This window comes from Pleurodeles waltl, chromosome 4_2, assembly GCF_031143425.1.
Source record: "Pleurodeles waltl isolate 20211129_DDA chromosome 4_2, aPleWal1.hap1.20221129, whole genome shotgun sequence".
In the NCBI taxonomy this organism is placed as follows: domain Eukaryota; kingdom Metazoa; phylum Chordata; class Amphibia; order Caudata; family Salamandridae; genus Pleurodeles; species Pleurodeles waltl.
Window position 1 is genome coordinate 941,616,556 of NC_090443.1, and position 25,324 is coordinate 941,641,879.

The 25,324-nt window shown below is 44.5% G+C and overlaps 1 protein-coding gene across 1 annotated transcript in view; it reads right to left on the reverse strand.

Annotated features, from left to right (window-relative positions):
• Positions 1–25,324, reverse strand: part of LOC138293501 (vitamin D3 hydroxylase-associated protein-like) — an 806,941-nt gene that overhangs the window by 542,887 nt on the left and 238,730 nt on the right. The gene's annotated exons all lie outside the window — the stretch shown is intronic.

Consider the following 25,324-nt stretch of genomic DNA (forward strand, 5'->3'; position numbering starts at 1 on the left):
GCAGCCAATGCACCAGTTGAGTTGGAAAACTAAAACACCCGAGATGCAGAGAAGGGTTGCTCTTGGGTGTCACCGTGGACCCTTCACAATCTAGACATCTTAAACTGGAAATAAGAGTTCAGGTCAAGAAAAAGATCTATTTCAAAAAAGCTCTAGACGATTCTGGGGCTACTGGGAATTTTGTTGATGTCCAATTGGTTCGTGCATGGGGGATCCCATGTATTGAAAAGAAGACCCCAGAAATCATCCAGGCAGTCGATGGAAAACTCTTGACTGGAGGTCCGGTAACTCTTCAGACTATCCCCTTGTCGATGATTTGTGAAGATAAGATTCAAAGAAAGAAACATAAAGAGAAAATCATCTTTGACGTGATCCATGCTCCCCAATATGGGATTATCCTCGGCTTGCCATGGTTAACTCATCACAATCAGGAGATCAATTGGGCAGAACGAAAAATCGTGTTCTCATCTGTGCTATGTAACTAACAATGTCTCCAAAAGATTCAAGTACCAAAAGTTTGCAACTTTTACATAGCTAGTGCCGCGGAGAAAGAAATTCAGCTGCCCAAACAGTATTCATCTTACAAAGATGTATTTGATGAGAAAGGAGCAGAGACTCTACCTCTTCATAGATCTTATGACTGTCAAATTGATCTAGCTCCAGGTGCGATACTTCCCAACTGTCGTGTATATGCCCTGTCAGAACATGAAAATCAACATTTACGAAAATACCTAGATACATTTTTGGAGAATGGCTTCATTCACCCCTCTAAGTCTCCTGTAGCTTTGCCTTTGTTTTTTGTTTCAAAGCTAATGGAGAACTTCGAACTTGCATCGACTATAGGGGTTTGAACAAAGTCACCATCAAGAATAAATATCCTTTGCCCCTAATTCCGGTCTTATTGGAACAAGTAAAGAAAGCAAAAATCTACACGAAGCTTGACCTTCGAGGTGCTTATCATTTGGTCAGAATGAGAGAGGGTGACAAATGGAAAACAGCGTTCAAGACAAGATATGGCCTTTTTGAATACACCGTCATGCCTTTTGGTCTGTGTAATGATCCAGCAGCATTTCAATTTTTCTTGAATGACGTTCTTAGAGAGTACCTCGACGTATTTGCCATAGTCTACATCGATGACATTTTGATCTACTCAGACAATGAAAACGAACATGTCCAACATGTCAAGAAAATTCTTGCAGCCCTTCGAAAACACCATTTATATTGCAAACTAACCAAGTGTGAGTTTCATGTTACCACAGTTGAGTTTTTAGGGGTTATTCTTACCCCTCAAGGTATCGTGATGGCAAAAAAGAAAGTAAAAGCTGCATCTGATTGGCCCACCCCAAAGACTGTTCGTGATGTACAATGTTTCCTGGGGTTTGCAAATTTTTACCAGAGGTTCATAAATCATTTCTCCCAGACAGTGGCTCCAATCACTAAGCTACTAAGAAAGAAAGAAACGTTTGTATGGTCCCCAGAAGCTGATCAAGCCTTCTCGACTTTGAAGGAAGCTTTCTCCACTGCCCCAGTCTTGACTCATCCTGATGCGAATCAACCTTTCATAGTGGATGCTGATGCTTCAGATGTAGCAATAGGAGCCGTCTTATCACAAGGAAATAAAGACACTGGTCAACTTCATCCTGTAGCTTATATGTCTCGGAAGTTGAACGAAGCCGAACAGAACTATGTCATTCCTGAAAAAGAGCTTTTGCCGATTCGTGACGCCTTTAAAGAATGGAGACATCATTTGTTGGGTGCCAAATACACTGTGACAGTATATACTGATCATTGTAATCTTCAGTTCATGAGTTCCGCCAGACTTTTGACCCCTCGGCAATTATGCTGGATGCTTTTTTTTGCAGAATTTGATTTTGTAGTAACCTTCCGGCCTGGTAAAGATAATCACAAGGCTGATGCCTTGTCCCGTCAAGAGTCTACCACGTTGCCTGCATTTCAAGCCCCCATAGCTATCATTGCTCCTGACAAGGTTCTATGTATCATAAAAACTGAAGATTTCTTTGAAGAAATTTGCAACTCTTTCACTGTTGAAAAATGGCAACCATGGGCCCAAGCAGATCCCAAAAGGTCAATCAAGCAAGGTTTACCCTTTCATGACGCTCGTTTGTTCGTACCCACTACCAAACTTCGCAAGATAGTGTTTCATAGGTTGCATGTTATACCCACGGCAGGTCACCCAGGTACTCCCAAAACTCTTGAACTGATCCAACGCTATTTTTGGTGGCCTACCCTAACAAAAGATGTAAAAGCAATGGTAAACAACTGTGAAGTTTATGCTCGCATTAAAACAAGTCATTCAAAACCAAAAGGGTTGTTATATCCACTTCCAACCCCAAGTCGTCCATGGGAGCACATTTCTTTAGACTTTATTACCGGTCTGCCAGTGGTTCAACAGCATTCAGTAATTCTAGTGGTAGTAGATAGTCTCACGAAATATGGACATTTCATCGCCTGTAAAAAATTGCTCACTTCTAGTGATTTGGCAACTATTTTACTGAATACAGTGGTTCGTTATCATGGACTGCCAAAGGTTATCCTCTCCGATCGGGGGTCACAATTTTCCTCCAATTTCTGGAAGACATGGTGTAAAACACTCCAAGTGACATCTACACTATCTACTAGTCACCATCCTCAAACAGATGGTCAAACGGAGAGACTAAATCAGACTTTGAAACAATACCTACGTGCCTACGCTGAAAAGGCACTTCATTCTTGGACATCTATGCTCTGGTTATCTGAGTTAGCTTACAATAACTCATTCCGCACTTCTATTGGCGTTACACCCTTTTTTGGTTTATTTGGCTATCATCCTGACACCTTGCCCATCACATTTCCTCCAGAAAGTTCTCTTACTCCAGCTGTGTCAGAAACCACTCAGCATTTACATCAAACCCAGAAACTGATTGATTCAACAGCATTTAGAAAAAGCCAAACAAAAATATAAAAGGCATTATGACAAGAAACATTGTGAGGGACCGCAATATCAACCAGGTGACAAAGTGTGGCTTTCCACAAAACATATAGACTTCAAGAAGAAGCACATGTTTAACCCTAAATTCATAGGTCCTTATACTGTCCTTCAGCAAATCAATCCGGTGACCTATAAACTACAATTGCCCAGATCCTCACGGATTCATCCAGTGTTCCACACTTCCCTCTTGAAAAAGGCAGTCCAAAAGGTCCACCCTCATCCAGCTCATGTTCTAGTACAAGGGGAAGAAGAATACGAAGTCAAGAAAGTGTTGGATTCTAAACTGAGGGGGCGTAATCTATGGTACTTAATCTCATAGAAAGGTTATGGTCCTGAAAGTAACTCATGGGTTTCCGCATCTGATGTTCATGCTCCAGTACTTGTGAGACACTTTCATTGTCTTAATCCAAGCAAACCAGGCCCTTGAGCACGTCTGGGAGAGGGGAGTACTGTCAACACCAGAGCAGTACGCCCTCTATTCGCGACAAAAATGGAAAAAACCAGCACTCTCAAAACAAAGTAATTTATGCATTGTGCTGATATGTTGTGGTTTAACCTTTTGCATTGCAGAATTCAATCCTGAAAACTTATTTTTAATATGCTTACAAATACTGTTCCTTTGCAATGTATTGCTGCAGGTTTTCAGAGTGTGTTAGGGTGTGGCCCCTTTCCAGGGCCTTCCAGAGACTTTCCCTGCAACATGCCTGGGCGTGGTTCTGGGCTGGGCCAAGACTCTATCAAAGAGAGCCAGCCCAACTCCCAGTGCTCACTATTCAGAGGTCCCGGTGCAGAGCAGCAGCTTCTTCCTGAGCTCCTGTCCCAGAGGCCTATTTGGATCTTCCAGTCTTCTGTCCTAATCCTTCATTGGTGATCATTGTTCCAGGCGGTAAGACAGTGGTTGGACTGTCCCGACACCGTTATTTTAGAATTTTCATATTCTTCGTTTAAATTCTTAAATGAGTAACAGATTACTTGCGCGCTACCCTTTCTTGACATTTATATGGTAGTTTACAAATAGGCAAGACGCGCAATTTATTTCATAAAGGTTTGTCTTTGTTATTCATTGCACGCTACCATTTCTTGACATTTACATGGTGGCTTAAGAATCAGCAAGACGCGTGATTCGTTTTATGGTGTTTAAACTTTGTTGTCCATTGCGCGCTACTATTTCTTGACATTTACATAACGTTTTACGAATTGGCAAGACGCACAACTCGTTTCATGAGCATTTAACTTTGTTGTTCATTGCGCGCTACCATTTCTTGACATTTTACATGGTGGCTTAAGAATCGGCAAAAGAAGCGCGATTCGTTTCACTGTACTTTGATCTTGTTATTTATTGTGAGCTGTTATTCCTTGACATTTACATAGTGTTTTAGGAATCGGCAAGACGCTCGATTTGATTAATGATGATTTGACTTTGATATTCATTGCGTGCTACCATTTCTTGATATTTTACATGGTAACACTCGAATTGGCAAGACGCACGATTCTCTCCTCGAGTTTAATTCATGTTGTTTATTGTATGCTACTATTCTAAGATATTTATCATGTAATATTCGAGTTGACAAGTTATGTGATTTGTTTCCTGAATCCATATTGTGTTATTCATGGTGTACAATCCTTTTATGGTGTTTATATATATATATATATATATATATATATATATATATCTGCAATATGCGCAATTTGTGATGAAACATTTTAAGAGTACACAGAAGGCCAGAGTTTCTAGTTGCAATATTGTATGGTCCTAGTATATATTCTCAAAACAGGATTTATATGACTGGTTTAAAATTTAGTCAGAATGTTTTTTCTGATTCTCATGTAAAGGAAAGTACTTGAATAAGAAAGTTTTCATTTAATTCATCTTGATTCCCCTACAGGTATCCGGCCATCTTGAAACGTAGTCATTTTAAACTTAATTCTTAGATTGTTCATGTTTTCAGAGTGACTAGGCTTAGAATCATAGTCTAGTATTGATTTCAGGAGATATAATTTTCATATTGTGTGTTCTAACCTTTTTCTTACTACAGGTCTCCTTCCCAGCTCTTCCCTTCCTAATCCCCTTTTCCCCTCTTGAACTCTCTCAATCTCTGTGATTTCTCTATCAGAGTCTTGGAGCTGTTCAGTGGTGGACATCTTAGGAACGTGCACAGACCCCGAGGATCTGGTGACTCTGACACAGGGACAGCTATAAAACTTGAGCACACAACTGGAATGAAAACTGCAATTGGTGGTCCTGGCTGGATAGATTGGAGGGAGAGATTCTGACACTTGGTCTCTCAGAGCCAGATCATGGCCCCACTAAAGATTAAGATCTGCGTTCAATAGCCCCATGGCAGACAGGACTGAAATTTAGGGGAGACATCTGTGGTTCAAAGGGGGACCCTCTGACTCTTTTCCCAACTTCTAAGGCCCACTACATTATAATTACTGTTGCCTGACTTCAGAAAAGTAGATATCCACTTGCTGAAACATGGTGCACACTACCAGAAGAACCTGTTGTGCACAAGGGGATATTGCTGCCCGAGGAAGGGACTGTGCACTTTTCTTGCATCGCCGTTGGCCTGGGCATACTGGTTGCTGCTGTGTGGCACTCTGAAGTGTGCTGTCCAAGGGATTGTTGGCTTGCCCTCTGTTTTTGGTGGAGGTCTCATGGGCATGAAAGACCTTCCCACGAGGGTCTTACACCTTCTACCTGTGTCACCTGTAGAGGGGTGCCCTTTTAAGTGCCTACATCATCTGCTGGACGTCACCTGGTAGCAGCAGTGCGGGCCTGGAACTAAGCATTGCATCTGGTGACTGTATTTGCCTGGTGCAAAGCCTTCAAAATACTGCCCGTATTCAAGGAGTATGGCCCTTCATCTTGAGGCCACAACACACATAAGCGTCTGGTTGGTAGTGAGCAGATTCATACGTAGCGGGACCTAGCATGGCCCACCTTTGTCAAGCATGCTGCATTTCTCTTGTGAGACACCCAACTGCATGCTCATTGCATGCGGTGTCTGATTTACTGGCTTCGACCCTTGGAGATGGGGGCATACCTGGAGTAGTGTTGCATTCTAACTCATGCAGCATCACTGACCTTGCATCTTCATGTGTGTGGATCGAATTTGTCTGGTGCCACTCAAGCCATCGCGCACCAGACGTTGTGCCTCATTCCGGGGAGGTATGGCATTGGTAACTTTCTGTGTATGATCGGATTTGTCTGGTGTGACTCAAGTCACCACGCACCAGACGTGCCTCATTTCAGGGAGGTACAACATTGGTAACTTTCTGTGTGGGTTAGGATCTTTCTGTTGCAATTTAAGTCATCAGGCAAAAGACGTTGTGTCTCATTCCAGGAGAGTACAGCATTGGTAACTTTCTGTGTGGGATCGGATCTGTCTGGTGTGACTCAAGTCACTGTGCCCAAGATGTTGTGCCTCATTCCAGGGAGGTACGGCATTGGCAACTTTCCGTGTATGTTCGGATCTGTGTAATGCGAGTCAAGTCATTGCACACCAGACTTTGTCCTCATTCTAGGGAAGTACTGCATAAGTAACTTTCCATGTGTGATAGGATGTGTCTGGTGCAGCTCCAACCATCGTGCACCAGATGTTGTGCCTCATTCCAGGCAGGTGCGGATTTCATAACTCTTCCTGTGCCACTGTGGACTGTCTGGGGCGACTCAAGTCATCGTGCCCCAGACGTTGTGCCTCCTACCAGGGAGGTGGGGATTTGGTAACTATCTGTATATTGGAGTGCCTGGCTGGGCCAGGTGCCACTGTGAACAGCGTGTGTCCCAGAGTGACCCTCCACCCATGCTTGGCAGACCGGGGCCTGCGCCGAAAGGCACAGTGAGGAGACCCCTGTTCCTGATCAGAACATTATCTGTTTGCCCCCCCCCCACCTTTGACCCGGTGGTGCTGAATAACTGTAATTCTGGCCACAAGTGGCTTAGTATCCGGGGAAAGGAAGGGTGCTATAATCTCCAGCTCATTAGTGGGCAGAGTAATAGGGACTGGCTGGAGGTTGGAGAAAAGTTTGGACCCAAGGGGAGGTTTGTGAGCGCAGTGTCCATTAGCCTGCCGCATATCAGTGCACCACATTAGGGCTCTTAGAGCAAGAGTGAGTGAGTCTGTTGTATTACCATGTCTGGTATCCATGACACCACATTGCAATGCAAAGCGAGTGAGAGGTAGTGACTGCCTGTGATTGACTACAACGCATGGCTGTGTGGCATACACGTTGTTTCTTGGTCTGTGGGCCATCACGGTTAACAGTGGGTTTTACCTGTGCTGCCTAGGCTGCGGAACTATCTAAAGGTGCTGCTGTTCTCTGTATTTATACATTGCTGCTATCATTGTGAACCGGGATGCATCCTAGAATCATATGACATTGAACTGGGGACATCGCTAGGGTGGGTCTCATGCTAACAGCTTGTTGGCACTGCATGAGGGTGCTGCAGGGAAGGTATTAATTTTCTCATGTGTACTTACTGTTAATGTCATTTTAACAAGGTTGGGCATAGTAGAGCTAGCGATATTTCTAAATCTGATTTATAAACAGATTTACATGATGTTCAAGTTTTGTTAATTCATGTGTGTGTTTCATACAAACTTTATTTACATGCACATTGTGCGAAGTCTCTTTTGTGATGCTCAATGTATTTGTTTTGTGGTAGTGCTGTACCAATGCTTCACACATTGCCCCTGTGATAGGCCTGATTGCTCTGTGCCAAGCTACACAAGGGAAGTGCAGGTTATACAGTAAGTATAATCTCCCACCCCTGACGGGAGCGGTAAGTTCTGCCAGGCTAGGGCCCGCCTCAGCCAACTAGAACATGCCACCTCAAATACATGCCCATTCAGTAGGCTTCCAAAATCCGCACTCATGCAGTACCATTGGGTGTCTGAGATCGACTCGGTGGCTATGGGCAGGGGTGGAACCAGGCCTCCTATCTCCTGGCACAAATCACACTGCCTGACTGAGTTCCACCATCTCATCCAGGCCAGGCAACCACACCTTGCAACGCAACCTACTCTTCGTTCGCATCATCCCTTGTTGTGACCTATGGGCAATATAGACCATTTGCTGCATCAAAAATGATGGTATTACCAGAGAAGAAATCTATCCTCCGTGACTGAGAGATCACTCACACATTGTGTAGGGATTGAAATGTGTATCAGGCCTCCACCTTATTTCTGGCCAGGTTAGCAAGAATGTTGTCCCGCTTCCCAGAGGGAATGGCAGCAATGGCAGACAGAAGACAGTTGTCAGTTCCCGTCGCTTCAATGATTTTTGACTAAGAAGACAGAAAGAGGATGAGAGCGCTCCACTATCATTTTTCCATACTCCTCTGTATCCACTGCCTTCGGGCTTTCTGAGGAGTGACGGACCTATCTTGTCTCAACAAATTGTCTGCTGGATTGTGGTACCCAGGCTTGTACTCAACAAATAAATGATATTGCTGCAACTGGAGGATCCACTTCTCAATGCTTGGTGGAGGTTTTGTTGCCAACCATCTAAATGGATGTCCATACAGGTATACATAAAAGTGATGGCACCCCAATGTATGGCGATGGCCTCTTTTTCAATTTGTGAATACTTTTACTCAGTCGGAGTGAACGCTCGGCTGGCGTAGAGCACAAGAGCCCATTCTTCACACTATTATTTCTGGGATAGAATGACTGAGGCCTGTGGGGATGGCATCCACAGAATGTTTAATATCTTTAGCCGGGTAAAAGTATGACAATGTAGTGTCCTCTGACAGGGCCTGTTTCATAGCCATAAATGATTGTAACTGCTCCATGCCCCAGTGTCAAGGGGGGGAGACTTTGGTGAGTTCCCTGAGTGGTTCTGTGAGTTGTGAGAGGTTCTGCATGAAACAACCACAGTATGTCACCATCCCCAGAAAACTTTGGATTCCAATGACTGTTGTCAGGGCTGGTGCTGCTTGAATATCCTGGGCCTTGGAAAGATCGGGGGTGACACCACGTGCTGAGAAATGATAGCCAAAGAAACAGATATCATCTTTAAGGAACTCATACTTCGTACTGTGGAAGGTGAGCCCACTCTCCTGAAGACGTTTGAACACTACCCTCAGCCTTTGAAGATGTTCATCCATGGTGGGAGCGTGTCCCAGAATGTCGTCACTGACATTTAACACCTCTTGGATCCCAGCGAGCACTCCTCAAATTATATCCTGAAACACTTTGGCTATGCAGGGAATGCCAAAGGTGAGGCGTCTGTAGTGCTGCAACCCAGTGTGGGTCGAGAATATCGTTATGTAATGTGATTCAAGTGCCAGGAGGATTTGATGGTACACTAACCTCTAATCCATCTTTGAAAACCATCTGGATCCCAACAGGTCACCCACAATATATGGTTGACTATTGAGGTTAGGTGCGTCTTTCTTTTCGTGACCACGCTGAGGAGGTGCATTTGACCCAGCTGTTTCTGTTTTCACCGGACCACAATTGGAGAGACCCACAGCGTCAGTCCGTCCACCTCCTCATTGATGTCTTCAGCTTCTAGCTTTCGGAGCTTTGCCTCAACTTTAAGACAAAGGTGGAAATCTATCCTTCTTTGGTGCAGGGCAACTTAGTGCATGGATTGATCAATATGCAGGCATATTAAAGGGTCCTTTAGGCAGCCAATCCCCTTGACAGCTGAGGAGCATATCGGAACCCTTTCTGGTGATGCAGATTTTGGCTTTGGTGGATTGGCCTTGATGTTCAGTGAAGAGTCCAGTGAGCAGAAGAACAGTGGTGGTGCCAAATGCATATACTTAAGTGGGTCTGAGAGCTGGTGGCCTGGGCATAGCTTATGCTAAAAGCCAAGGCAAGTTATCAATGGAGATCCCTGTGTCTACAAGCGCTGTGATGTGCTGGCCCTCTACCGAGACATGGCAATGTAGCCCATGAAAGTGTTGCCCCTATGCTGGTTTTACAATGTGTATTACATGCTCTGTGCCTTCTGCAGCATTATCATCCATGTCATCATCCTCATCGTCAGTCCTCATCAACTCTGTCTCCACACAATTAGCCACTTTTTTCTTAGTTTTTTCCCATAGGAGTAGACGTCACACCTTGGCATAATGGCTCATCTTTTGCATTATAAACATTTCCTCCATTTGGCAGGACATTCCCCAACTTGTGGGGTGGCACCCCCACACTATCAACATGGCCGGCTAATGGTGTCCGCCTTTACGTCACTGGTCACTAGATTGACCGGCTCTCTTTTGACGGTGTGTTGGAGCGCTGACTCCATATGAGCTGCACAAGCTTTTGAAAGTTCCTTTCACCTGCCCAAAGCATGGATGTCTGCCATGCTCATGCCTGGGACCAGTAGAATTTGCTTCCTCAGTTTGACCAAGAAGATCTCATCAAGTTCATTGGTTAAGGTGCAGGTGCTTGCCAGTTCTCAAAGTCTCACATAGGACTCATCCACAGATTTCTCAGGTGACTGCCAGGCCTGTTAGAGGAGGAAACATTTATTGGGGGTCATTATGTTTTTGGCGGGATGCCCCTCCACCAACCGTGCCAGCAGTCAATGAAAGACCGCCAGTGTTGGAAGCCGGCACCGCGCCAAATAATGACGCATAGAGCCTCACTGCCATTGATGTTCCACCCTCACGCCACGTCACTCCATACACCGCCATGCCTATAATGAAGCAGTTATAGGCGTGGCGGTATATGAAGAGGTGGCGATGGTGGCGGAGCAGCATCCAGGGAGCCCGTTCCCTCCCAGAGCAGTGCGACAGAAGAGGTAAGTGCTGTCTCAGAGGGAAGTGGGGAGTGGGGGGGGAGTGTGTGAGTGCATGAGGGTGTGTGTGAGTGTATGTGGGGGGATGTGTGTCTGAGTGCATGTATGCATGTGTGCATGTAAGTCAATGGGTGCATGTGGATGTGGGGGGTTGGGGTTTGGGGGGACGTGTATGTAGGTGTGGGGGTTGGCGGATGGTGAGGGTCGGGGTAGGGGGACCTACATGGGTTTTGGGGGGTGGAGAGTTGAGGGGTCGGTTTCTGGGGTTCGGAGTGGGGGTGGGGGCTGTTCTAGGGGCTTGGGGGGGTGGGTAGGGATAATGGAAAGGGGGGAGGGCCTGGCATGTCACATACAGGTGACAGGAATGATTATTCCTGTCACCTGTATGCTTTCTGCCAGGGATTACCTGGCGGGGTAACTAGCCAGGGAATCCCTGGTGGAAATGGGATCATAATCCCACCTCCTGTCCGGCCTCCACCGCTGGGTCGAATGTGCCCACAGTCGGCCCGGCGGTCGAATCTGGCCTGGCGGTGGGTGGTAGTGAACTGGCTGCTTTGCAGCCAGTTCACTACTGTGTTCAGAATATGGCGGTCTGGACCGCCATGTTCATAATGACCACCATGATCTGGGTTGGCCAGAGGAGTGAAATGTGCCCTCAATGCCACCTTGATTGTAGCATAAGTGAAAGGCAGAAAAGCCTCATCTACCAACTTCAAAAGTTTATGTATGGAGCCCCACCTAGATGTAGGAGCATGGGGCAGCATCTGTCGACCTCAAGTCCCACAACTGCAAAATACATTTCCAAATGGTTCATCCAAGTGGCACATTTGGCAGCTTGCTCAGAAGGGGCACCTGAGTTGATGAATGGTTCAAAAGCTGGGACAGATGACATGGTGTCTCTGCCATCCATACTGCGCCGGCACAGGCTACGCCTGTGTTGCTTTTGTGGTCAGGAGCGCCTCTACTAACATGGTGAGATGCCGCGTCACCACCCCAACTTGCCTCTTCGTGGAGCACACGCCAGCACCGTAGGTCCGACTGCAGGCAGACAACGTGTAACCAGCCAAAACCACAAACACCCTGTCCCAAGTATGATAGACGTCGCTGGTAGGAGTCAAAGGGCTGCTCCTTCCACAATAGAACACATTTGGCTGGCTTTGGCCTGGATGCCCGCACTGTGGGGCTCATCACTGCTCCTGGGCATCAAAATGGCAGTTTGGCCAGATCAGGCATGAAGGAACAGCGCCCTTACCTAGCGCGCTACCACACTGACTGTAAACGACCTGAAAATGCCCACCTTTCCTCAGATCACCACTAGAGAGGAAACAGCAAATGTGCTTCATGTTCTGCCAATTGCAGAAGCCCACAAAATGCACACCACTCTGCTTACACCACTGCTATGGGATACTTCAGGGAGGCAACGGTAAATGTGGCACCCCCAAGTGGTGCTGCTGCCACCGTGAGAACTTGTCAAGGCCGAAACACCAAACAGATAAACCACCGGACCAACAAGAGATGAGGAGAAGGCTTGGGCTGTGGTTCGAGGAGGGTGTCCCAAACAAGAGGGGTGAGGAGGAGTGGAGCGAAGAGGCTTCCTCATTGCCAGCTGTTATATCGCAGAGGCATCCTCATTGCCAGCTGTTATATTGCAGTGCTGCCTGGTGTGCAATTTGCTGGTCAGAAAAAAAGATACGCACACACCATTGATACCTTTGGGTGCAACACTTCCGTAAAGCAGCTCCACCCTGTTTATTTGACTACAGAGGTCATGTGACCCCAGGGCAAACCATAATGACACAATGTGATGGGTTCACAGAAAAATACCCCTTCAGCCCCCACAACATTACAACACCCTCTGATTTGGTGACAGTCCCACATCAGAGCACACAGAAACTCTTTTTTAGCAACATTAGGATAATGAAATACTAGGGGAAAACATAACATTCTATCCTATACCATGCAGTTTGCAATTGCATCTTTGATGACAATTCATAGGTCACTGTCATTGGGACTGTAACTTATGAACTTCAAGTAATAAAAGGATCACTGTGGCAAAACAGTAACCCATTGAGCTATCCACATAAAATACAATTCTGTGATCGGCATGGTATACGTTCTTTGCAGCAGGCATAGTAAGCCTCTGCACTACTTTAGGAAGAGTAAATATTACCAATAGACAAAACTCACTTCGCTCTCGAACAAGAGCATTGATAACCAGAATTATTTTGATAGTTATATTGTTGCCTGACAAATGCTCGACCCACAAGGAAGCCTGCAGCAGGTCATTTTAAACCCATAAGTTGTTTCTAAACACAGCACCCCCCGAGCGAATGCATTTTTGCTTGGTGCAGGTAATGTTCACGGTAATATCGAAGAAATCAGTAGTAAACAACAGTAGCAGGACGCAGAAAGGGCAGACAGGGTGGTGCGTGGGGGGCAAAAATTACATTAAATAAATAAATAAAACTTACCTTTTCACCTCCATCCCACGCCGCGCTCCTCTACCCTGCTAGCTGGCTGCACGCAGGCACAGGCTCCCAGCCTGCCCTGCGGCCAATCCTGACGCTGCCCAAAGCAGCATCAGGATTGGCTGGGAGTGCCCTGACTGGGTGCTCCTAGGCAGACTGGGAGCCTGTGCAGTCTCTCCCCAGCCCTGCAACACAGGTGCCTGGCTGGAGACAGTCTACAGCGCATGTGTGTTTATCCGGCCCGAGACGGCCGGCCATACACACCTGTGCTCTGAGGGGGAGTGCTGAGCACTCCCCCTCAGTGCACGTCACCTCCATAGCCCCGCCCCTTTTAAAGAAAATGATAATAAACATGGTTTATTATCGTTTTCTTTAAAAGGTTTGGCAGCTGCTGGCGGGGGGCGACACTTCTCTACCCATACGGAGGAGCCGCCACTGGTAAACATCAGCCCACCAGACCACAAAACAGGTCTGCAAACAGCCAAAAATCCTTTCCACACACTCACCTAACAGACCGCCCATCGGTCACTGCCCGATTGCCCTGTAGGCCAGTCCGACCGATAAGTTACTTCTTAAAGAGAATTTAATTTATTGGCAAATCAATAGAAAGTACAAGGATCATTCAGCCTTTCACCATCCATCTCACACCTGGCAGAGCAAGTATTAAAGCAAAATAAGTGGTTATATTTATATGACACTAAAACAAATTAATTATGGGGTAAATATGCATGGACGGCACAATTTTCAAATACATTGATTAAAAACAATGCTCCACAGTTGTGAAATGCATTCATAAACTATGCAAATACTTTTATAGTGAGCCTGAAAAGTCTGATTCTCCCATAGATATTGATGGATTCACTCTCAAGAAATACCGGTAAAGAATGGTGGAGCATTTGTCTGAATATGCTCTTTGACCCAGCCTCTTATCTCGTTTTCCATCACTTGCAATAGTTATCTCCTTTCTTTTCTGTTCCTGACACTCACAAGTAAACATTTACAGCGATAGATAATGACTGAGGGTATTCGTGGTGGAGGCAGGGTGGGGAACTGAGAAGTTACTCAGATCTTTTACTTTCCATCTTTAGAAAGTGGGATCTAGCTAATGGTTATACTGTTTTGTAGGATTCGCTTTAGAGCTCCATATAGATTCAGACAGCAGACATATCTGTAAAGTTTTGCCAATCTTACATACCTTAAATAACAACTGCTGATAATGTGATATAAAACATTTCTCAATATAGGAGTAGAAAGCCTTTAGATGAATTATAAAACAACAACTGTAGCTGTAAGTGCCGTTGGCCCCAGCGAAATGGCATCAAAAATAGGTTTTAACAGCACATCATGAAATATCCCTAAAATGTATATTCAAAACAGAATATGGAAATGTTGTATTTTTGTTCCTAAACACCAGCCAACACCGGCCTGTCATTTCTAAAACACAAATGACCTTCTTAAATGCTATCTTTTCATTTCAGTTAAATAAAACCAGCTCCAGTACATAAAACATTGCACACTGTAATATATCTCTATGTCACCAATATAGCAGTTTTTCCACAATATCCCATGTGTACTATGGCGCCTCCTGGCAATAATTTGACTGGCATGAATTTCAAGGTGAGTTGAGATGTTCCCACAAGAGGTTAATACATTAAACCCCATTGTTCCCCACCTGGAGGTGCAATAGGCAGAGCCATATGACAGCAAAAGTCCCCATCTGCAGCAGTGAAAGCCCTGCTCAAGAAATATTAATTAAGCCCAGAGAACAAACAGTTTCAACCCATTTTCCTCCTGTCATACCTAGGAAAGCTTTTGGAAAAATTGGCCTTTATCCAGCTGCAGATGTTTGCAGAGGAAAATAGCTGATGGGCTCTGTTCAAGCAGGTATGTGTCCCGGCTGTAGTATTGAGTTGGCAGTACTCCGTGTACTATACATACCACCACAGCTAGCAGATGATACTAGTACCAGAGCTATCCTTTAGATAGACATGCCAATGGTCTTCAACACCATTGACCACAACATTCTGGCCTAGGCAATGGCCTATTACTCCCCCTCCTCCTCTGGCCATAATAGTCTTTCTGCCCCCCCTGTGGAGCATAAAGGAGACTTTTATCTCGCATTTGACCCCGGGGGCAGAAAGCCCACCATACACCACATATTTGTTGTAGAAATTCTAAAGGGGGCAGTAGTGGTCCTCCCAGATGTCGGGCCAAACCCGCACCTCTGAAATTACCAAAACAGTCTTTCTGCCACAAAGAGGCTGAGAGGGGATTTGCCCCAATTAGCCCCACAGGGGTCATAGTCGAAAGCCTTCTGGATAGCAGGTTTAATTTTTATAAAATTATGGGATTGGGTCTTGCCTATCCTGACATCAAGCCCCAAACCAATAGCCCCAACTGTCTTTCCAGTCCCTTGAGGACTAAAGCATCCTCATCCCTATAGCAAGAGAAAAGTAATTTGGCTAATGGTTTGCAAGGGCTTCTGGGTAAGATAACCTAAAGAGAGCCACACAAGTCACAACACTCTGGACTCTCCTGTGTGTCCAGTTTTCAGAAATATGTGGGTTTTTTAGATTTCCCTGGGCCTCGCCTTAGCTAGGGCTCAAAATCCACAGCCACCTAGTGGAAACATTTGATCTACTCATGGTTTGTTTTGGACCCTTTCCTGTTTTGAGAGCTATGTCCACCCACACAAGTGAGGTACCATTTTTATTCAGAGACATGAAGATATGCTGGGTGATAGGAAATCTGTGGAACTCCACAGGTCCCAGAACATTCCCTCACAGGAAATGTGTGTTTTTTTTACCTAAGTTTGAGGTTTGAAAAGGCTTCTGGGTAAGAAAACCTCGCAAGAACCACATGTCACACCTACCTGGACACCCCCAGGTGTCTAGTTTTCTAAAATGTCAGAGAATGGTAGATTTCCTTGGGTATGGGCTGAACACCCAGAACTACACACATTGTAAAGAAAAGTGTGGGCTCTGAATAGTAGAAAAAGGAAAGATAACCCAAACACAAAAGAAAAGGTTCCCCTCAAATCAAAATCATACAACCATTAAATAAAACAAGCACAGGGAAAACCAAGTGATCTTGCATTGCCTTGTCAATTTGTTAATGCTTGTTTTGGTTTATCATGGTATTTGTAAAACTTTATTGCTGGGGCGCTACCAGGCTCTCACCAATATAAAACAATAGGTCTGTGCAATTTGAGGAGCACGTGTCCTTTGTTCTTATGGACATATTGGATAGAAAGCACATTGCTTTGTAATGCAAAGAAGATTACAGGACCCACCAAAACTTTGCTGTAGAATGCGATGAGCGACTAAGACACAAAATTTGAATAAGCCTGCTTCTCAGAAAGAACAGAATGAGATGGGAGAAGGATAACTGATAATAAAACCCCTGGGCCCCGATGTACTAATCCCTTGTGTTGCCATTGCGTCATGCAAAGAAATGCAGGACCTTAAGTGGCTAAGCTACACAAATAAACCTTGCATGGCTCTACATGGCTTAGTAAATCGAGAGTAACTCAAAGCAGCACAAGCCGCTGCCTTGAATTACTCTGTATAGGTGTTCCAGGGGCGGAGTGTGGGCGTTCTGATGCATCAATCCATGGATTTTGGCACATTCCCCAGTTTACTAAGGGTAGTAAACGTGGAAATGTGTCAAAATGCTACGCCATTCCAACAGAGTACAAAATATGTTTATTTCTCCTCATCATTTCTGCTTTCGAAGTGTGCTGCGTTCTTCAGCACACAAAGAGAGAGGAAAATGTCTCTTAGGATTATTTTTATGCATGAAGGTGTTCCTCCCTGCAAAAAAACAATCCTGTCTGTACCATAGGAAACCTTGCAGCATGAAGCAAGGTTGTCTGCGTTCGCGCTAGGCAGCACTCAGTGCGACAGCGCAGAGAGAGCCATATCTTAGTAAGGAATATGTGACAGAACAACTAGGTCCTAAACAACTATAGCCTAAACCACTACTGCTAAACAACTGAAAAGTCTCTACAACTAAGTACTGAACAACTACTGTCTGAACAACTACTGTGTCTGAATAACAATTGCCTGAACAACTAATATATATATATATATTCTAAACAACTAATAAACCATAAAAACCAAAAGGAAAACCTTACCTTAAAATTAGTTGTTCAGGCAATTGTTATTCAGACACAGTAGTTGTTCAGACAGTAGTTGTTCAGTACTTAGTTGTAGAGACTGTTTAGTTGTTTAGCAGTAGTGGTTCAGGCAAGTAGTGGTTTAGACCTAGTTGTTCAGGATGTTTCCCCTTAGTAAGCAATTTCATCGACATTCCAGCTCTCTCTATTTGACGCAGCGCAGCAATTAGACTTGCTGCCCTGCATTGTATCATATGTTTGTAAATCTGGCCCGATGTAATTCTCTGCAAGATGTTCAATGAATCATGGATACTACGTAACAAATTTAGAGACCTATTTACAAGTGATGCATTGCTGCGTTGTGTCAGCAATGCATCAAAATATCTTGTGCTTTGGTATGAAAGAATCCTATGCCATGGATGCATCATATTTACAAATCAGCGCACTATGGCATAAGGATCCTAGCTGTGTTAAAAAGAATGACGCATCTGTGTGCACCATACTGTAAGGAAATCTGATGCTTCTGCTGCAAAAGTGACACCGGGCTGACTTGAGGCACATAAAGTGATTCTAATCGGCTCTGCGTCCCTTTCATGTGCGGAATGCATCAAAAAAAGTTTTAAAAATGACGCTTTACAGAAGGCAGCCATGGAACAGGGAGCAGCCAGCAGAAGCAAGGACAACAACCCCAGCACCAGCCAGGATGTCCAGACAGACTCCCAGAGGAAGAGGAAGAGGAAGAGGAAGTGCAACTTCAGTGAGGAGGAGAATGTATCTTGGTCCCTGAGGTGGCAGCGCACCAACATCAGCTGTTTGTCACCTCTAAAGTGCTGCTGGGGAGGAAGGAGGCCATTTGGCATTCCATAGTGGAGAAGGTCAATAGTGTGGGAAAGTGAAGAGGAACATCACCAACTGCAAGAAGCACTGGCATGATAATAAGCGTTGGATGAAGGAGAAACTGGTCAACATTCGAAGACAACAATGCAGACAAGAGGATGAAGCCCAGAGCCCCAGGAGGAGCTGGATGCCTTGGAGGTGCAGGAAACAGCTATCATCCCAGACCAGCTGGTGGCTTGAGTACCATGACACGAAAGTGCAGCACATGAGGAACAACCACAGACACAGAGTAAATATTATCAAGGGGCAATGTGGGCAAAAAGGTCATGTTGTGCAGTGCAGCTAGCTTTGTCCTGTCACTCCACTGTGCTGTGTGCAGGGCAAAAGGCAGGAATCAGAATCATGTCCTGTTAAATGGCTCGGAAATGTCAGTCACACTGCCCAGTTACATGTTGCACAGCTCAGTCCTGCTCCGTCACATTTCTCCATTACATGTGTGAAGTGCAGCACCAGTTCAGGTCCACCTTTGTATACTGGCACGTGTAGTGGAATGCACAACATGAGTTAGCAGAACAACAAGTCTCACAATACAAAGTAAGCAAGCATTTGCAATGCAATAGCTCTCACATTTGTGAGAGTTAGAGCTATTTGTGTTATAAGTAACAATGTCTTTTATCTATGTGTTTTGGTTTGGACTGTAGTGAATGTATGCGGTGTGGAGTGCAATTATATGGGTTGTATTGGAATGGTTAGTTCTGGAATTGTGTGGGGTGTTTCAACCTTTGCTGCTGCTTTTAAAGCTCAACTATTGTATAGCATTTGGAAAGTTAATAACTTCTTATTGTGAAAGTTCTATGAAGAAGGGGTGCAGGGCAAACGGTCATCACACATGCTTTCCATACTGGAAGTTTAAAGCCAATGTCTGTAGCAAAACTGAAAAGTCCAGAATGCAACCCACTATTAACATTAACACCAAGTTGGCAGAAGGTGTCCCACCTGACAGCTGGGAAGTACGAAGATCGGAGTTTGCGGCGCAAACTGCAAAGCCTTTTGTTGTTGATATTAAGGTATTTTCAAATCATTTTGCTCGGGAAGACGAAATATATATATCCAAAACAGTGCATGTTAGCAAATTGTTTGAATAGTTATTTTATGTGTGCCACACTTTCTGTTCAGGTTGTCTTCACCACTGAAATAGATATATTAACCTGCCAAGCATTTTTTTTTTTTAATCAGGATTAAGGCGTAGGAAACAAAGACAACTTAAAAATAAAGCCCTGCTACATCGTTGCGCACATAAAATAACTACTAAAACTATGCCCCCACCTGCTCTGTTTCCAATCTAAAATAAGGCTTCCGAATCAAGTTATATATACCTAAAATAAAGAACACTATAAAACATATTACCAAATGTTCGGATCTCCCTACATTATGTAAAAGGAAGGCACACTGCTCTTTAAATAGCATTAAAGAACTCTGTAATATAAAAATACGGAAATTGAAAAGAATGTTGCATTTAATTTCCAGAAAAGGTCAATTGTATTCATAATTTGAAACAAAATAAATACATTTATTCTATACACCGACGCGAGCTTGAAAAAAAACATAAACAACACCAGTTTGTGGAAAGTTGCTTTTAATTATCAGAAAGGGTAACATTGCCTGAAGGCTGCATTTACACTATAAGCTAATTGTAATGTATTCACACTTTTTATAAAAAAAGGGGAGGGAGCGCCAAAGAGTCTGGGATAGTGTGATACATTTGAATACTTTGTCGACGTGTTATGAAAGGAGGCAGCGACAGAATAATCAAATGCAAAATAGGGTTGTAGTAGAGATCGGTATTTGTATTGCTGGCATATGTGGAATACACATTGGATGAGTTGCAAAGAACAACAGGATCTCCAGCTTCCCACAAAGACTATAACTCACTGCTGAAGTTGACAAGACATGTAGAGAGAACAGTGCACATAAGACAGTCAAAGGAAAAATCTAAACTGATGTATGAAGAATAGGAACACATCACATACATCACATACATACAAACATAAGTTCCCAAATCGCAATACAAACATTTTAGGCTAGGGATAGTTGTAAACTAATGTAAGTAGTGAAAGGCCTAATACATGACATGCTAAAAAAGAAAAGACAGACTGTGGGTTCAATAGAAAAGGCAGGTCATATTTAGGACAAACAAACACTTATTACTTAGGAAACTTATACACATGCTGCATTGTTAAGTTAGCTGTGCTGAAACAAACAAGAGGCCCAAGCCACATTAGAATGAGAGTTTTTCTTTAAAGCTGCACCAACTGTCGCTTTCAAAATCTTCACTTAGCACGAACAAGGTGGAACAAAAGGGTGTATTCTGCCTTAGCACAAGGGTCCTAAAAAACACAAGTCATTCATATCTTGGTGAGGGGAACTGTGTAAGGGTCAGATAAGCATGTGCACAAGGCAGGGCTACCATGAGCATGATGTAACATATAATCACTTGTGCAGAAAAGATAGAGATGCAGAATGACGTCAATGTTACTTTCCCACCCATGAGGTGACCAATAATCGTGCATGTGCTCTTGTCAAGAGGTACCTCTCCCCTATTATCTTATCTGTACTGCTTGTTCTTGCTTACGTCAATGCTGAACTTGTCAGCATAGTTTTTGTGGTTTTTACAGTATAAATACCACTGCTTGTGATCTAAAACTTTGAACTTCAGTCATGGCCTCTATGTTGAGACTACCTGTTGTTCCCAGCTGAAAATCGATTAAACCTATATTGCTGTGTCAAATTCATATGTCTTTTTTTATAAACAGATTTCCCTCTAACAAAACATAAACTAAAGTCAAAGATTTACAATAGTCCGAAAAGTGATGAAAAGTGCAAATGGGTGGGCAAAAACATTTAAAAACCGGTATTACTGTGCTTAGTTTTTTTTTCTAAAATGAATTGCTATCCAGTGCATTGGTGGTGTTCACTTTTAAGCAGCCAAGGTGTATAACCTGTGGTCTAAGGCCGCAGGCAAACACGCAGTACAAATATAGAGCACATACAGGCAGTCACACACAAAAACTAGGCCCCTTACAAACACTGCATATACTGGGCAAAAGCAGACAAACTAATCCAGGCACAGAGAAACAAAACATCAGTGCACATAAAATGGCAGCGGAAACACACAGCAGGTAAAGAGCAAAGACAAACAGTGTATGCAGAGTGATCGAGAGAGGTGCCAGCACTTTCTGCTTGCAGAGCGGTGCATGTAGAGGGACAGAGAGTGAAAGAGGGGGCAGGTGCAATGTGCGTGCGTGGAGACACGGGGCGAGGAAAAAGGGGTGCCAGCGAACAGTGTGTCTGACAAGAGGGGCATGGGGAAGGGGAGCCTGGAAAGGGCACTCACTATGCACTGGTGCAGTGGACTGTGGGAGGCGCTAGAGAGCTGCTAGGTCCTGGGCATGGGAGGAGGGGCGGGGGGATAGAGGGGAAGGGGGGCGAGAGAGGTGCAATGCGAGGCACTTTGTTTGCACAAAGAGGGCAGCCATAGAGTGTGTGCATGGAGGGAGTGGTGTTGCCCATCACCTGAATGAGGTGGCAGGCAAGTCTGTGTGGAGACCTTGGATGGGTTCAGTTCTGAGACGATCCAAGGTTATTACATTCTGTTGCCCAGACTGTTTGCAATCTTGTGAGAGCGCAGCGGTCCGTGCCTGCCAAGGCACTCTCCGGGCAGCACAAACACTTCTGGGGGAGGGCAAGGGAAGGAGGAGGAGGAGAGCCAGAGAGATCTCGTGTTTCAGGGCTGGCGTCCCCTGGGAGCCAACAGTCTAGTGTAGGTTCAGTCAAGCGCTGGCAGCTCCTGCCGGAGGCAGCAGGAAACCTGAATATGCAATTTAAAAGTTAGCAGCCGAACTGGCAGCAGCACCAACATAACAACAGTTTACGGGGACTGGGAGGACATGAATGTAGGGTGGGAGAGAGGCTGGGGAGGGGGTTGAACAAATGCAGCAGGAGGTGTGGTAAGGATGGGCGTGGGTTAGGAACGCGACCCACAAGCTGTACAATAGATATTTTGAAAAGTAGAAAGCTGGGGCCGTGCTAAAACATGAAGTGCGGCACCCATGTAGCTAAAAGTTAGCTGCACGCCTGCCACAGTGAAACCTGAAGCACAGCAGCTGTGAAGAGGATGCAGCGCTTATAAGCTGCAATAAAATAAGAGTGCCGAAGTTGAACACAGGCCCACAGAGTAACACCAATATAACAAATAAATGCCTCATGCAGGTTCTTTCCTGCCTGTCTGCAACCCTCTAAATAAATAATCACCTCACACACGTGGATTACGAGGCTTCTGACAGAACCAGAAAGTGGCAACTTGCTGACACGAGCAACATAGGTTGGTGAGTACCATCCCACTCGGCCAAAAGTGTAACCAATGAGACAAATGCTTACTGCATTTCAGGGGGAGAGGAAATGCCACCTCCCCCCACTCTGCCGAGGCCCTGATCAAAGAAAACAAGATTTACATCCCTATTTACCTCAGAGCTTGGAAAGGATGAGCACTCCTCTCCAGGGCTCCAGATGAAAGATGAAAGTAAAAGTAGTCCCTGAACACATCTTAAAATGGTGAGAAGTGTATTTATACAGTACTTAGTCTCTGCTCTGTGGGAGGAACAGAAGAGAACAAGCATTTGTAATGCAATAGGTCTCGCATTTGTGAGAGCTAGAGCTATTGGCATTGTAAATGGATAAGTGCACTTTTTTGCGACATAAATTGGTCAACCCTGCCTAATATTATGGTCCTTTCCTGCCACATAATACCACTGAGCAAGCAGCTCTACAAGATGATGCATGACAAAAGTAAATTTTTTATGAGAAACAGTGAAACAAGAATTGTAAAGGATAGGGTATCACAGCTCTGTACAATGAGGAACAAAATTTAAGTTCTTAACTATAGTTAAAGAAGTTTGCATTGACATTTTGTAAGCTGTGTGTGAATGGTATGTGCTGTCCTCTCCATAACTGTGATGCGAGGTAACTAAGAAACAATGTAAAGTAACTGGTAGTCATGCAAAACGCTCCAATACTGGCCATTGTGCTGTGTAAACTTGAAAGCCCCATGTGCATGAAGGAAAAACAAAACAAACAATGACAAGCAACTTGTAATTATGTAAATCGCTCCAATACTGCCCATTGCTCTGTGTAAAACTTGAAAGCGCCATTGGCGTCATGAGCACAAATGAGATTCAAAATATACGAGAAGTAACTGGCAGTCATGCAAAGCTGGCCGTTGCACTGTGTAAAACTTGAAAGCGCCATGGCAGCCATGAGTGCACACGAAAAACAAAAGACACAATGTAAAGTAACTCGTAGTTATGCAAATCGCTCAATAAAATGGGAATCGCTCAATACTGCTGATCGAGTCATGGCACTTTCAATGTTTATACAGCGGGAACTCAATCAGCAGTTTTGGAGCGATTTTCAAATTGTAAGCACCATGAGCGCAATTGAAAAAGGTAACAATAACAAGTAACTGGTAGTTATTTAAGTCGCTTCAAAACTGCTGATCAAGACAAGGTCAAGCTAAAAGTAAAAAAGTAGTCCACAAACTGTCCGTAAAACATGGGCTCTGCGTATGTTAACAGTTGTTGGCCGGTGCTCTCAAGGAGGGCTAAACAGAGGAAAAGGTATGATGTATGCATGCCTTTAACAAATAAATTAAGGAAAATTGGAAACGTGAGCCCACAAACAAATGAAAGTGTTAGGCTTGGGATGGAAGTGGTTAAACCCCACAGAATAGACAGGTTAGAAGCGCTGGCACGCTCAACCTAAAAAATATATGACAAGTAGTGCACAAGAACCTCAGCTTTGATGGGGTTAAATGCCACTGGGACACGTTCCTTCCAAAATCAATGGAACTGTATGTGTGATCTCCAGAAAGTAACTACAGGTGATAATGTTCTGTATTTTTTTTTGTTAAAAAATACAATCGTGGTGAAACAGCCTTCAATGTAACAACACGTGCGTTAGTTAACAGCTGTGACTCCAGTTAAGAAGGCAACCCTGCTTTGCAGCAGCAAGCTGTGCCTACTGCTCCTGTGTCCAGCTCTATGTATATTTAATTAAAGTTGCCTCACCTCTACAATGCGTGTTTTACCACTTGACAGTTTCTGTCATCAAGTGGATGTCCTTGAGATAAAGTCAGGCCTATTGACTCGGAAGCATACTATCTGACTTGGTGTTCAAGAATTCCGAAGAAAGAGATGCCAATAATGCAATACACTGTTGTGTAGCGCGGCTTTAACTGGCGGTGTCAGCTGGGTGGAAGCTATTGAATGCTTCTTAATAAATTAACTTAGCTTCATCTTTGGTAGTTAAAGCTGGAATACTGACAAATTAGTTGCTCTTTGCACATAACAGGCAGGAGACAGGCTCGGATTCCCATTTTACAGCATGCTGACAGCAGATAAGCTCCTCACCCACGTGCACAAGGCACTCCACAACGCCGGACCCGCCTACCTGAACAACAGACTCAACTTCTACGTCCCCTCCCGCCAACTCTGCTCTGCCAACCTCTCCCTCGCCATCGTTCCCCGCTTCCAACGCAAGACTTCCGGCGGCAGATCCTTCTCCTACCTCGCCGCCAAAACCTGGAACTCCATCCCGACCACCCTGCGCCAGACCCAGGACCTTCTCACCTTCAGGAGACTCCTCAAGACCTGGCTCTTCGACCAATAGCAGCCCCCCCCTCCCCTCAGCGCCTTGAAACCCTAACGGGTATGTAGCGCGCTTTATAAGTATTGTGATTGATTGATTGATTGATATGTCTCATACTAAGTCAATAGGAAGCTGTCCATGGAATAAACGTAAATGCCTCCCTCATAACAATATGCTTTACATTTAATTACAAAATATTCATTCAAATTGATGATTACCACATTTTTGCTAATGAAGCCTTTTCTGTAGTCTCTGGGCTATCACGTCAAGAAGTGTAAATTACTTTCCAATTTAAAGACTCTTTAAAATCCGATAACAACTCTCTATGCCCCTTCCAATATTTTCTGTATATATCTGGTAAAGTGCATTTCAGTGCCTAATTTGCTATAGTGAGCTTCTTCTATTGAGGCTAAATTGTAAAGCGATTTGTAATGTGTAACTATAAAGTACAACACTTGG